This window comes from Lygodium microphyllum, chromosome 8, assembly GCF_053477565.2.
Source record: "Lygodium microphyllum isolate KBCC chromosome 8, Lygodium_microphyllum_v1.1.10, whole genome shotgun sequence".
NCBI lineage: Eukaryota > Viridiplantae > Streptophyta > Polypodiopsida > Schizaeales > Lygodiaceae > Lygodium > Lygodium microphyllum.
In genome coordinates, this window is record NC_141142.1 from 98,051,712 (window position 1) to 98,066,147 (window position 14,436).

A 14,436-nucleotide genomic window follows, 5' to 3' on the forward strand; every position below is an offset into this window, starting at 1 on the left:
ATAAGTTAGCCTACATGTCCTTGACCCTGAGACTCCATACAAAAGAGGCTGTTTGAGTGTGATTGCTGATTCTCAACAGTATTGTTGTAGCAAAATTTAGCAATATGTAACCAATTATCCCATGATGATTTTGTGTCATGACAATAGTGTCTTAAGTACACTTCCACCCATCGATTAACCCTTTCGGTTTGACCATCGGTTTGAGGGTGGTAAGAAGCACTAGGGGTAAGAGTAGTGCCCATGGAAGTAAACAAACCCTTCCAAAAATTTCCCATGAGTCTAGTGTCTCTATCCGACACTATCCTCAAAGGCATATCATGTAGCTTGAACACTCCTTCCATGAATTGGTCGGCTACTTGCTTTGCTCAAAATTGTCTCTTGGTTGGAATAAAATGGGCTAATTTGGTAAATCTATCCACCACAACAAAAATTCTATTCCCGTCATGCTTTATGGTAGGGAGGCGTGTAATGAATTCCATTGTAATGTCGGTCCATTTTTCTTGTGGGATAGGTAAGGGCTAAAGGAGACTAGTCGGCAATAAAGATGAATCTTTATTTTGTTGACATTCCAAACAATGAGAGACATAATCCTTCACATCCTGCCATAGGCCTTTCCAATAAAAACTTTTGTGCACTTTGTCAAAAGTCTTAAAAAGTCCAAGATGACTAGCCAAGGGTGAAAAATCCATTTCTTAAAGGACTCTCAGCCTAAAGTTGCTTTGAGGGATCAAGTAGATATTCTCCTTCTACCATAAAAGTCCATTATGACATTATAATTTTGAAAATTCTTCATTTATCCCTTGTTGTAATTTCTACATTATTGTGGCAGCATGCTCCTCCATCATATATTCCTCTTGTATGTCATTTATCCAATCTTTATATATAGTGGAGACGGTAGATACATTACATGCCCACATCCTAGAGAGTGCGCCCACCACTACATTGTCTTTTCTAAGCATGTATGCTATCTCAAAATCATATGATTGAAGAGTTGTCAACCACCTTCTTTGCTTAGGAGAAAAGTTAGGATGTGAGAGGAAGTACTTCAACAGCCTATGGTCACTTTTTAAAGTGACTTCCATAGAGGTAATGATGCCATTTTTTGATTGTATGTAGTATAGCTAGCATCTCTTACTCAAATACATGCATTTGTCTCTCTTTTTCATCAAATTTTGTGCTCTCATATGCAATGACACCATGTTCTTGGGCTAAAAAAGTCCCCAATCCTCTCCCACTAGCATCTACATAGATCACAAATACCTTAGAAAAGTCAAGAAAAACCAATATGGGTGCTGAAATGAGGAGTTGCTTAAGCTCATTGAAGCTTTTGTTGGCTATTTCATCCCAAAAGAAAGCTTCTTTCTTTAATTGATCAGTTAATGATGCAGCCACATGAGCATAATTCTTGATAAATCTTTGCTAGAAAGAAGGCAAACCAAGAAAACACCTCAATGAAGTGGTATTTGTTGGAGTAGGCCAATCTTTCACACATTGGAGTAGGTCAATGAAGTGGTATTTCATCCCAAAAGAAAGCTTCTTTCTTTAATTGATCAGTTAATGATGTAGCCACATGAGCATAATTCTTGATAAATCTTTGCTAGAAAGAAGGCAAACCAAGAAAACACCTCAATGAAGTGGTATTTGTTGGAGTAGGCCAATCTTTCACACATTGGAACTTTTTTGGGTCAACCTTGATGCCATTTTCTCCAACAATATGTCCCCTTTGGAACCATTCCAAGCATCATAGGAGATAGAACAAAGCTTCAATGCGTTCAAATTTGTCAAAGCATCATCCATGAAGTAACCATCCGGGTCAAATGGAAAACCATTCATAGGGTCATAGAATTCTTCATGGCAATCCTTATCATGGTCATGTGTCTCCTCAAGAGTGGGTAGGCAATCAAGCTGAGATAGATTTCCTTCATTTGCTTCAGCATCCAATTCCTCTTCAAAGATCATGGTCACTTTGACATTCTTGGCTTTGCATTTTGTCTTGTGATCGGGAGACCATTTCTCCCCACATTTGAAACATAGATCGCATACATGTCCTTCAGCTTGTCATTAGACATGTACTTTCCTTGCATAGGAGGTAAGTTTTTGCCACTAATTTTAGTCCTCTTTCCATATGATCTATTTTCAGCATTAAATCTAAAATTGTTGCTTTGTTTTGGTCCATAAACAGTAGGAAATGCAGGGATATTGTTGTAGGTTTTTTTTGGCTTCCCTCCTTGCTAAAGTCGAGTCTTTGACTGCCCATAATTAGCATATGTTCTAGTGGACTGGTTTGGCTAAAAATGTTGCCCTATTCTTTGCTGAAAACTCTTGTATTTTTTACCATACCTTTCAGCCAATTGTATGGTAGCTTGTAAAGAGGATGGTTTCATAGCTCCCACTTCCGAAGATAGAGAAGATTTAAGTCCAAATATATACTTATTCAGCTTGGCATTGTCAGATACTCCATCCACATACATGGAGAAGTTAAGGAATTGGTTAGAATAGTCTCTAATCGATAATCCTCTTTGCTAAAGAGCATACCACTTCTTCTCCAACTTCTCTTTTTCAATAGGAGTCACAAAAACTTCAATCATTGCCTGCTTTAATGCATCCCATATTAAGAATTCATTACCAATCCTCGACATGTACCACCACCAAATGTGTGCATATCCTTCCAAATGTAGGGCTATAAATTTTATATTGGCATTCTTCGGTCTAGAATACAAAGAAAAATACATCTCAAGCTTGTCAAACCATTCTTCTAATTTGGTAGGAGATATATTTTCACCCTTGAAATTAGAAATGGTTATTTTCTCCTTGTATTCCCGCTCATATTGATGAGCTTGGCCATCATTGTGTTGTTGTCCATAAAAGTTTGGACCAAAAGAATGTTGTTTTTGAACATCATTATTCCATGTTCCACGAACATATGGTTGTTGTTGTCCATGAATATTTGCAAACCCATTTGGTTGATTAAATTATCCTTGCAACGGAAAGAAAGAGTTGCCAACAACATGAGGCTGTCCATAGACTTGATGTCCATACATTGGAGAGTGTATATTTGGTGTGGCATTCATTGGTGGTTGTTGTCCACTCATTTGATGAGGCCAAAATTGTTTTGAATGAGGGCCTTGTTTAGAGGGCTAAGTATATACATGATTATTATTGACATGATGTTGCTGTCCATAAGAATTTGGAACTGAATTTACATGACCATGTCTATTATATGAGTGTTGCCCATGAGAATTATTACCTCCACTTGCTTGACCATGATAAGACCTTTTTTCTTCAGCTTTCTCTTCATATGTAGATTTAGGAATAGTAGAAGGTTGTCCATAAAAATACTTGTAAAAAGGATGGCATCCATGTGTGTCATCATCAAGCCTTGAGTTAGCATGATTTTTATCTTCCAAATCATGTCCATGAGGGCTAGTGTAGGTCTTGGGTTGATAAAGAGACTGAGGTTGAGGTTGAATATGAGAGGGATGAGCTCTTGATGGCTCTCCAACTTCAAAGTGCCCAAAAACCTTGGGAGTTGTGGACTTTGACTACTCTTGGACAATGGGAAGACTTGGAGTATTTGGAGTAGTTGTAGGTAATATCCTCTCACTCAGGAGAGCCACAATCTTATCAATGCCCGATTTCATATCCTTTATGTCATTTGGAGAGTTGTTGAAAACTGTTAGAATCAGTAGAGACATGAGTAATGCCAATGCCATTCACTTGTTTGTTTACTTAAGCATGTGTTGAACTTATCTCTCGCTCCTCATTATCATGGTTCTCAAGGTAAATAGCCTCTTGTGAAGCTTCATGCTCTTTATCCAGCTGATAGTCCCTTAAACCTTCATTGATGGTATCCATAATGGGTTCCTTTATTTTATTTTTAGCCATAAGTGGTCATGTCCTAAGTGTACAACAGAAGAAAAACTCAAATATCCTGAGCTCTAATGATCCAAATGACCAACTTCTTGGCTTTGTATAAAGCTTAGGATGTCCTCTTTCAAAAGAGCTATCAAGCATTAAAAATGGTTGAGTACATAAAATTTTGTAACAATTTACTATAACTGTCTGGAATTTCTTGCAACCTGTGAATGCTCAGTTCTAGTCATTTAATGACTTGTACCATCCATTTCATGCATGTACCAACTATGTAGACCTACAAAGGAACTTCATACATCTACCAACACTAATAATAACCTCTGCAAGTAACCCAAAGGATTGAATAATCCCACTGTAGGCTGCAAAATAAGGATCCAATCAATGGAACCTTGCTTGAAATCCCTGTTCCAACTCTTTATTGCTAGCCCAAGTTTCAAATGCCACAAGTAGCGTACATCTTGCTCAACATAACTATGTCCCAATTTTCCAATAGCATTGCATTATGTTGCCATACATTTTTCTTCACATCATGTGCCCCATGCCAAATACACCATGCTGAAGGTTGAATTATTGTGCCTTTGAAGTAGTACATGCACCTAAACTTTAAATGCATGGGATCTGAGACTTGAGGGGTGTGCAAATTTTCCTCTCAAGCTGGTTTGTGCTCCCCTTCAGGGTCCTTGTCAGTAGGGGAGGGTCACCTCTCTTTTGTCCTACCAACTCACCTGGAATCCACTTTTCCTCGTGGGTATAGACATGGCAAGTCAATGCTAGATTAAGAAGACATCATGAAATGCATGTATTGGAAAGGATTTGATTGTCATTTCATGATATGCATGAGCTTGGAAGAAATTGGACTGAAAATGGAGTGAGATTAGGTAAGGAATACCTACAACAATGACTCACTAATTTACAATTGTATTTCTCTTACCATTGGGCAATATTTTTTTCATTCAAGGCAATGACATAAAAGGCAAACAGTTCAATGTCATGTTAGTGAAGAATGGGTGAGAATTTGAAACATTGGAAGTGATTATTTTCAATGAATGTAAGTGATTAATCAGTAATTAATCACTAGGGTTGCTAAATGGATTGTTCATGAAGTGCTTTTAAGAGAATAATTGAAAGTGCATACCAACTGCTCATTTTTATCAAAGATGACATCCCTGATCACTTTGGACTTACATGTGACATGGTTATAAAACGATACCCTTTTTGTTCTAAAGAGTATCCAAGAAAGACACACTTTTCAGCCTTTGGATCCAGTTTCTTCCGCACCTCATCTGGCACATGAGCATATGCAATACAACCAACCACTTTCAAGTGTGAGACATCAGGCTTCTTACCTGTAAAACATTCTTCGGGGGTCATACCATGAACTGGAGCTGTGGGAGTTCTGTTCATAATATAAACAATAGTATGAACAGCCTCAGACCAAAAATGCTTAGGCATATTCTTTTCATCCATCAAGGTGTGTGCAACTTCTACAATATGCATGTTTTTCCTTTCTGCAACCCCATTTTGTTGTGGGGTATACCTACATGTGAACTGTCTCTTTATCCCATGAGACCTCAGAAAATCACTGAACTCATTTGAGAGGTACTCTGCCCCTCCATCTGACCTCAAGCGCTTTACTTTCAAGCCTGTTTCTCTTTCAACTGTAGTCTTGAAAGTTCTAAAGTGCTCAAACGCTTCACTCTTTTCCTTCATAAAATATACCCACAGCTTTCTAGAACAATCATCAATGAATGTGACAAGGTATGAACTGTCTCCAAGAGATACATTTTGTGTAGGCCCCCAAATATATGTATGCACAACCCAAGGATATTTTTGCTTACATCTCTGCTATGTGAAAAGGGTTGTCTTGCCTGCTTACCAAACTGACATGCTTCGCATACCTTATGAAATTCTGCAATTCTAAATATAGGCAAACTTGTAACCAACCCTTTGGATCGCATTAGTTTCAGCCTTTGTACATTTGCATGTCCAATGCGTTTGTGCCAAATTTCAGTATCTACAACAACTCCTTTTCCTTTAGCATACATAGCAGCATTCATAGTAGAGGTTCCATCATCCAGAGTAAACATGCGTCCAACTCTACTTCCCTTTGCAACCAACCTGCACTTGTCATTGAAGTCTTCTACAAAGCAACCGTTTGCATTAAATGTGACTTGCAGCCCTTGCTCTACCATCTGATTGACTAACACCAAGTTCTTTGTAATACATGGCACATGTAATACATCTGAAAGACTCTTTGTCTTACCATTATGCAAGGACAAGGGAACTTTTCCAATGTGTGAAATTGGGTGGCATGAATCATCACCCGTCTGCACATAACCTGTATTTTGCAAATCCTGTGTCTCTCCAAACCATTCTGCATGGCTGGTCGTATGATTGGATGCACCTGAATCAACATATCAAACATCATCATGTGTTCCCTTTCCTATAACATCATTCAGCATATGCTACATAACAAATAGATGTTCATTTTTGTCTTCATTCTGTTGTGAACATGATGCATAGTTTCCTTGCTGCAACTTACCACTGCGAATATCATCTTTCTTAGCATAACATTGGGCTACAATATGACCTATTTTTCCACAGTAGTGACACACAATACCAGAGTTGTTAGAACCTCTATTTTTCCATCCACCTCTTCCTCTAAAGCTCCCCCTGCCTCTAAAGTTACCATGACCTCCTAAAACCTGCATATCACTAAATTATTGATTCAATCTGTTTTGCTGGTTGTCACTACCACGAGTACCACGGCCTCTTGAAGAGGACCTGCCACATGCCCTTCCTGAAGTGGAGTAGAAAGCTTAGACCTGTTTACCACTTTTTTCAGATGTCTCACTTTGCATCTTGATCTCTTTAGTGATCATAAGGGAGACCAACTCATCGAAATCAAGGAATGGCTTTCTGACATATACAGAAGTTACAAAAGACTTCCAAGCCTTTTCATTGTTAAGTCCTTCCAAGGTAGAAGACACCAAATCATCATCATCGGGCATTGCATCAATCGCTGCCAAGGCATCTGCAAATCATCATCATCGGGCATTGCATCAATCACTGCCAAGGCATCTGCAATGCTCCTTACCTTCAGTGCATACTCATTGATAGACATCTTCCCTTTCTTCAATGTACTCAAATCTTGCTTGAGTTGAATATTTCGTGCCTTTGTATTTATGAAAAACATACTTTCAAGTATGGTCCAAGCTGCATATGAATTCTCTACATTTCTAATATGTCCCAGCATATTATTGTCGATTACTGCAAACAGCCAATACATGACATTTTTGTCTTTTGCATTCCATTCCTTCCGTGCCTTTGTCTCTTTTGCAATTGGAGGATCACTCACCTCTGGCTCCTTTCCTTCACCTGAAACAAACTCATAGAGGCATTTTCCAATAAGGAAGTTCGTGACACGGAACTTCCATGAAGGGTAGTTGTTCTTGTCAAGCTTCTCAATGATGGGGTTTCCACTGCTCTCTGCCATTATCACAAAACTAATACCAAACAACAAGGAAATCTTCTGCAACCCTCAACCTCTAGTGCACAACAATACACCAGACAACCTTTTTCACTGTTTGCAACAATACATGCAATCTGTAACCACTTTGGAGATAAACCTTGTGTTTATTTGCTGGTAAACACCTTTGAACTTACAGATCTGAAATCTGTAACTTGTGCACCTGTATAAGGCAGACACAGCTAAAATTGCAGGACACCTCGAACTGCTGTCCGCAACCTTGCAAGTCTAAAACCGGGCTTGAAACAAATTGCGTGGTGGGGGAACTTGCTCAAGATGTTGCGCCGAACACACATAGAATGCACAAGGAGAAGCTCACTCAAGAGACAAGAAGAGAGATGGAGGCCAAAACGTTTTCTTACTAGTTTCTTCTTCTTCTTCCACACACTTTACAATGTACACAAACTATAGATAAGATACAACATAAAGAAAAGTGGCCTACTAAGTCAAACAATGCATAACCAACTACACTAGTCGACTGGTGCTATGACTATGCCAGGTGTAAATAGGTGTAACAACCTGAATATAATAAGTAATGAGTTAGTGGCCATGTGAGAGTCATAATGACCACCAACGTGCTAAGTGTAGACGTGTGGACCCATCTAACTAAGTGGTCCATCATTAATGTTTGCATGTGTTGAGCTTGTCATCTCAACAATCCTACATTGGCACTTCTTGCCTTTTTACACTAAACCCTAAGTCCTTTTTTCTCTTGGCTCAAGTATTTATAAAGTTTTCACTTATAATAGGCTTCATCTCTCATGTTGATAATTTGCTTCATTACAAGAGTGGGGTGAAGGACGTTGTGGGATCACTTCCTCTTCCAATCTACCCTAGTAAAATTGTAGTTCAGCTTCACCCCTTTGGCAATCTTCTTGATGTACCTCCTCTACAAATCCTAGTGCATCAGCCTCTTGGGGAATTAGGCTACAATAGGTACTTGCATTGTTCATCAAGGCTCAACCCAACTGCAATGGGTTGTGATGGCATGTGTAGCCCTACTTGCAGAGCTCTGCATGGTATGCTTAGCTTCTTCTTTACCACCTCAAGGGACTCCCCTTCCTCCATGTGAGTGGCATCCATCGAAGTATTTAGGAAAGCTTGTTGTTGAGTATTGAAGCCCACTTGGGTTGCCTCTGCTATACTTTATGTTAGGACTTTCTCTTTTTCCACGAGAGCTAGGTGACGAGCCAAGGTCTTCACTCTTCATTCATTTTGTCATTCCTACTCTTTGGCTCTCTTTTTCATCTCCTCCATACTTTCTCCTTGTCTTTGTACCAAGGCCATGAGTCTCTTCTCCTGGTCTTCCAATTCCCTAATTCTCCCCTGCTCTTTTCTTTCAAGGCTTAACTTTTTGGTCATGGTTTCCATCTCACTGTGGTGTTGCTCCTCTTCTTGCTTCCTTTCTTCTTCCCTTGTAGCAAATTCTTCCATGCCTCATTTGATCCAATTTGTTTTTGCTGCCAAATCCTCATGTTGCATGATTAAAAGTTTATATCCTCTTTGCATTTTCATTAGCTCTTGATTTTCATCTTTGAGCCGTTGCCACCACTGTTCCTCCTTGTCATCTTTGGCCCTTTACTTCTTGTTTTAGATTAAAGATCTCTTTTTTTTTCATAGCTATTTGCCTCGTCTTTTCAAGCTGGAAGGTTGCCACACCGACTTCTTTTTTGCTTCCAACTTAGCCACTGCTATATTTCTTTCCTCCTTTGCCTTCTCTAGGTGAGAGAGCAGTTTAGCAACATATTCATCATAGTTTTCCGATGGCGTCATATAGTAGGGATTGGAGTGGTTGAAGCTTCCACCTTTTGGCATTTCCGATCCTGTCTAGACTCAGAATCTATGGCTGGTCTTTTCTGCCCAGTTGGCCATAGTCTCCACACTCTTTCCTTGGGCTAGTTCCTTATTAATGAAGTACTACATCCAAGCCACAAAATTTTTTACATCGGTGCTGTGGCTAGGATGCTTGGAGTGAGAGTGGTTGCTTTGCTAGTGGGCACCAAGAGGGGCGGGATGGGATGGATGGGAGCCTTGCCCTTGTTAGAATATCAAGCTCGTACATGTGTGTTTGACTGACATGAGCTAGACACAGCTAGTCTGGCTAGATCAGTTAGGTGTATTAAATAAGTCGGTGTTACTTCTAGTGTGAATGGTCTTTATGACCTTAGGTTGTATATGCACTATGTGTGTGCTAAATGAATAAGAAGAAGAATAGAGAGTGTAAGCATGTTGCTTCACTCCGTGTTGCTCTCCTTCCTCCTTCCATGAAATCTAACATGGTATCAGAGCCATGAATCGGCAAAGACTGGGTGCCTGGGAATGTGGCATTGGACTTGCAGGAGCTGAAGTCACAGGAAAGGTCATTCTTCTTCAAACAGGCTGAAGCCATTGAACAATGGAAGGTATGCAGTGTATGGTTGTATGCTCAATGATCAAAGGCATTATCAAAGGCTTGTTTGTAGCCTTGAGAGGGATGTGTTGAGCACCTTGGAGTGCTTCATTGTCATGGTTAACAAAATCATGAGCTGTGCTGCCCCTCCTGCCAGTCTCTGCGCTGTTGCGCTAGGTCCATATTCATGTCCTCCAGCTTCAAAACGAGGCATTAAGCATCTTGTACATGCTCTATGAAGTGTATGCTGACCCTGGGGTGTGACCTTGAAGGTCTGACATGTCAATGGAAGCTTGGGTGATGAGGCATGGATTTTTATGCAGGTATACAGATCTGAAACTGAATGTACATTGCTGAATACAGTGATTTACATCACTGTTTTGATCCTGAAGAGCACTTGAAGCTCCCTAATATGCTGGGAAGATTGCATTGCAGACAACACAAGTCAAGAAGCCATATGTACTTGATGTGAAGTAATTGAGCTGAATTTTCTCATTAAAATATTCAGATCTGAGAACTGTTTCACTATTGAAAACTGTCATATACTATCAGTGACAAGCATTGGATACTACTGATGCATTACAGGTCTTTTTTAGAGCTCTATCACCTATGAGAGCTGTCATATACATGCTGGATGTATGGAGGCTTGAAACATGCAATGAGCATCATTGAAAACTAAAGTCTGGAGCTGAAGTAAATGTAGACATATTGTCTTGGTCAAGTACAAATGGTTCATGAAGTTTTATGCTTTGGTCAGTGAAAACAGGTTGCCTATGTATACCCAGATGCTCATGTATTGACCTTGTCATTACGAAGTAGATGTATGACATGATTGGAAGATAGTTTGGGGCTGATTGGAACTTGATATGTTGAACTTTGGTTGATTGCAACCTGCAACTGAATTTGTTGACACTTGTATGTGCTAGTTATGCACTGTTCTGTGACTCTATGCTCATGTCATGACTGCCTAGTGTACTAGCAGCTATCTGGGAGTTTTTGGGACATGTGTGACATGATTACCACTCAATTTTGGACTTGAAAGTGCTGTTGATTATTTACAGTTTACAGTTTTCAGACTGCATATATGTATCCTGGCAGTGAGTGATGGACCTAAAAACGGGCCGGCACTGGCTCATGCACTAGCCGGGCCTCGTCACTATGCACAAGACAACCCCTCGGCCTCGCGGCCAGGAGCGTCTATCAAAATCTCTGCCTTCCTAAACATTGCGTTTGTAATACGTCGTTTGTAGTCCACTCTTCTCTCGCCCACTACTCCTCAGAGGGAGTCCCTTACACATAGCCAAAAGGCTCGAATCACATACACATGGGGTTCCTCCTACGACTGAATGCCGTCAACCCTCTGCGACTCTCCTACACCTCGGGGATTAGCCCCTCGATGCGTCGCTCAACATATAAACATTTCGCACAAAAGTCCACTCAAGGTACCATTTAATCGTATACAAGAATGTACCATTGTCATTACTTCTCTTTTCCCTAGACCCCACGACTAGCCTATGGCTTAGGGTGTCCTGTCTCTCACTCAACGTAGGTCAATGTCCTAATAAAAACAATTGCTGTGCATCCAGGATTTCTGATACCTTTAAATATTTCCATGATTTATGCATAGTGTGGATGCCAAGTGCTCAAACAGTTATGAAATCAATATTGTGCACATGTGGAAAACATCCTTTCAATGACTTTCAACTACCGATCTTATGCGGCGTTGCACAAACCTAGCACCAAGGAAACCCTCGTACTACTAGGCTCTTATCTTATAACTATTATCCGTCCTAAATGCTATGCATAGAAATCAGCAACTTTTCCATCATCTCATATGGCATTTAGACATATTTCAACTACTCTACCCTTCCCCGTTTAAATATTGCATCGTTGTATGGATTTATAGGGCATTTTGCCATCATTTTATGTGGAAAAAATGGAAAAAGACACACTAGAACAAGAAGGTGGGGATGAACTGAGGCAAATCCTCATGCTTCAGTCCCCACAAACATTCACAAACATCGCTCTTATTTATCCTTATTTTTCGGAACCCAAAATGTATTTTTCCCCTATTTTTATGGTTTTTCTCTATTTTCCCTTATTTTTTACATTATTTAATTACTGAAAATTCAAAACAGGTTATGGGCTGTGGCCCTTAGTTCCTTCTTGCAGAAAAATGAAAGTTTAGTTGATGTTCCTATTCATTTTTTCATTTTTATGCCCAAAAACATCATTTTCCCTTGATTTTCCATATTTTACGTGTTTTAGTGTATTATTTTGAACCACAAGATGCATATTTTTCTGATTTTCTGATTATGATCAGCAAGAACTCATAGAAAACAGCAACATGAACAATTTTTAGCCCACATGAACAACATTTCATCAATCAAAAGCTATAGAATCTCAAATTTCCTTTGAAAATTTTGAATTACCTCTTATTTGCGTGTTTCAGGTTTCATGTCCATGGCTGCAAATCTGAAAATCAGCAGCACTTCATGTCCAGCACAATCACAAATCACCATTTCCAGCCCGTGGAGCAATCCGATCCATGCCGGGGACAAGCCTCCATCATTCTTTCTTCTTCCTTCTTCTTCCCACATGAACTTGCCTTTAGAAGAGAGAGAGGGAGGAGAGAGAAAGACTGAAATCAGAGATCTTCAAAGAGGGCATCATTTGACGGGCGAAGGACGGCGAAATGATTGGCATCCAGGAGGGAATGAGGGGCAGTGATTAGTTGCAGGGGTTGTTTGCAGGCTGCCATGATGATCATCAATCATCAAGCGCAATTTTCGGGCGCAGTATGGCGCCTTCTTCTCCACAATTTTGCATCTCTCATTTGCATGAAAGTTTCATGCTACATTTAAATTTTGTGCTCCCAAAGGTCACTTGCCCATTTTGGCCAAATTTTGTCCACCCCTTCGCATCTTGACCAATTTCTTGGCCATTTCCCCGTCCGGACTCGGAATCGAGCTCTGAAAAATCCTGGGCATCCGGCTTAGCATCCCGCATTGGCCAGTAGCTCGTGTCAACCTGCACGACTGTCTGAAAAATTATGAAAAATCAACAAGTGTCGCTCGAGCACCTTTAAAGCACTTTGGCGCTTAAAATCGTCCTAGATCGAGCCGCCGCCTTTGACGGTGAATATTTTTCCCTTGATATTCATAATTTTTAGATATTTTTAAGCACTTCGCGGCACCTAAATTCCGCTCTCAGTGAGGTTGCAGGAGTTAAAACCGAAGTGAATACATAGTATTTGCATTGACTGCTTTACTCACAGGTTAAGCCACTTGGTGTGAGCTATTTTGGACTGTTAGTGGGCTGAAATACCCTGGTTTTTTACTGCAATTAATTGCAGAAAACTGTCATGAACAATTGCAGACCGAAGTTGAACTGTTAAGAAGATCTTGGTTTGCAGGTAGTCAGGCAAGGTCTACAACATGGCAAATGCTGATAGAATTAATAATGTAACCCAGATTGTGGGAGAAAAGCTTGATAGCAACAATTATGCAATATGGAAGTTCCGCATGGAGAACTTTCTGATAGGCAAAGGATACTGGGACTTAGTGACAGGTGTTGAGGCTAAACCTGAAGTTCTAGATAGGAATCCTATAGCTGATCAAAGACGAGCGCATCGAGCTTGGACAGAAAGAGCTCGCAGAGTTTTACATTGGTTGTCATTATGTATCTCGGATGCTATGGTGATGCAGATCATGAACTGTAAATCCCCAGCAGATGCATGGAATATATTGGTCAAATACTATGGCACAACTACAAGTGCAAGGAAGATACAACTGAAGCAGAAAATCAATAACATGGAGAGGAAGAATAGATCCATACAAGATTATGTCACAGAGGTTAAGACCATAGCAGATCAGCTGGCATTTGTTGGTTCACATGTAGAAGATGAGGATATGGTTGCAGTGACCTTAAATGGCTTGGGTCCAGAGTACAAGTCTTTTGACACTTCAGTATCTGTGCGGGCTGAGATGCATGATTTTAATGAGCTGGTTGCATTATTGATTCATGAAGAGGTGAAGCTTGGCTTAGCTACAGGGTCAAGTAGCTCAAAGAATAAGGATGCAGTTTTTTATTCGAATCAGCATGGTCGTGGTAGCCGTGGTAGAGGCTATGGATCTGGCAGAGGAGGCCAGCAGAATGCATCCTATAGTAATAGCAATCAACAGTCATCAAATGCAAGAGGTGGTGGAAACTTTCGAGGCAGGGGGAGATTTAACTCCCGTGGCAGAGGCTCATGGCAGCAACAGCGTCAGTCAGACAATCCAAATAAAGATAAGGATTGTCACTACTACGGAAAGTATGGGCATATTGCAAAGGATTGCTGAAAGAAGCAGGGAAATCAGAAGGGCAAGCAGCATGGACATTATGCTACGTCCAGTCAGGCAGATGACTCTGGTGATAGACTGTTGGCCATGCAGTATGTCAAAGATAAGGCTGCTGAAAAATCATCTGATGATGCAGTGTGGTACATTGACTCGGGGGCGTCGAATCACATGACCCCTCATGGTGATTGGTTCACGGATATGGTGGCTGAAAAGCATGGTTATGTATGCACAGGTGATGACACGCAGCATAGCATTGAGCATAAAGGCAAAGTGCCCCTTGTGGTCCATAATGGCAGAAAGAA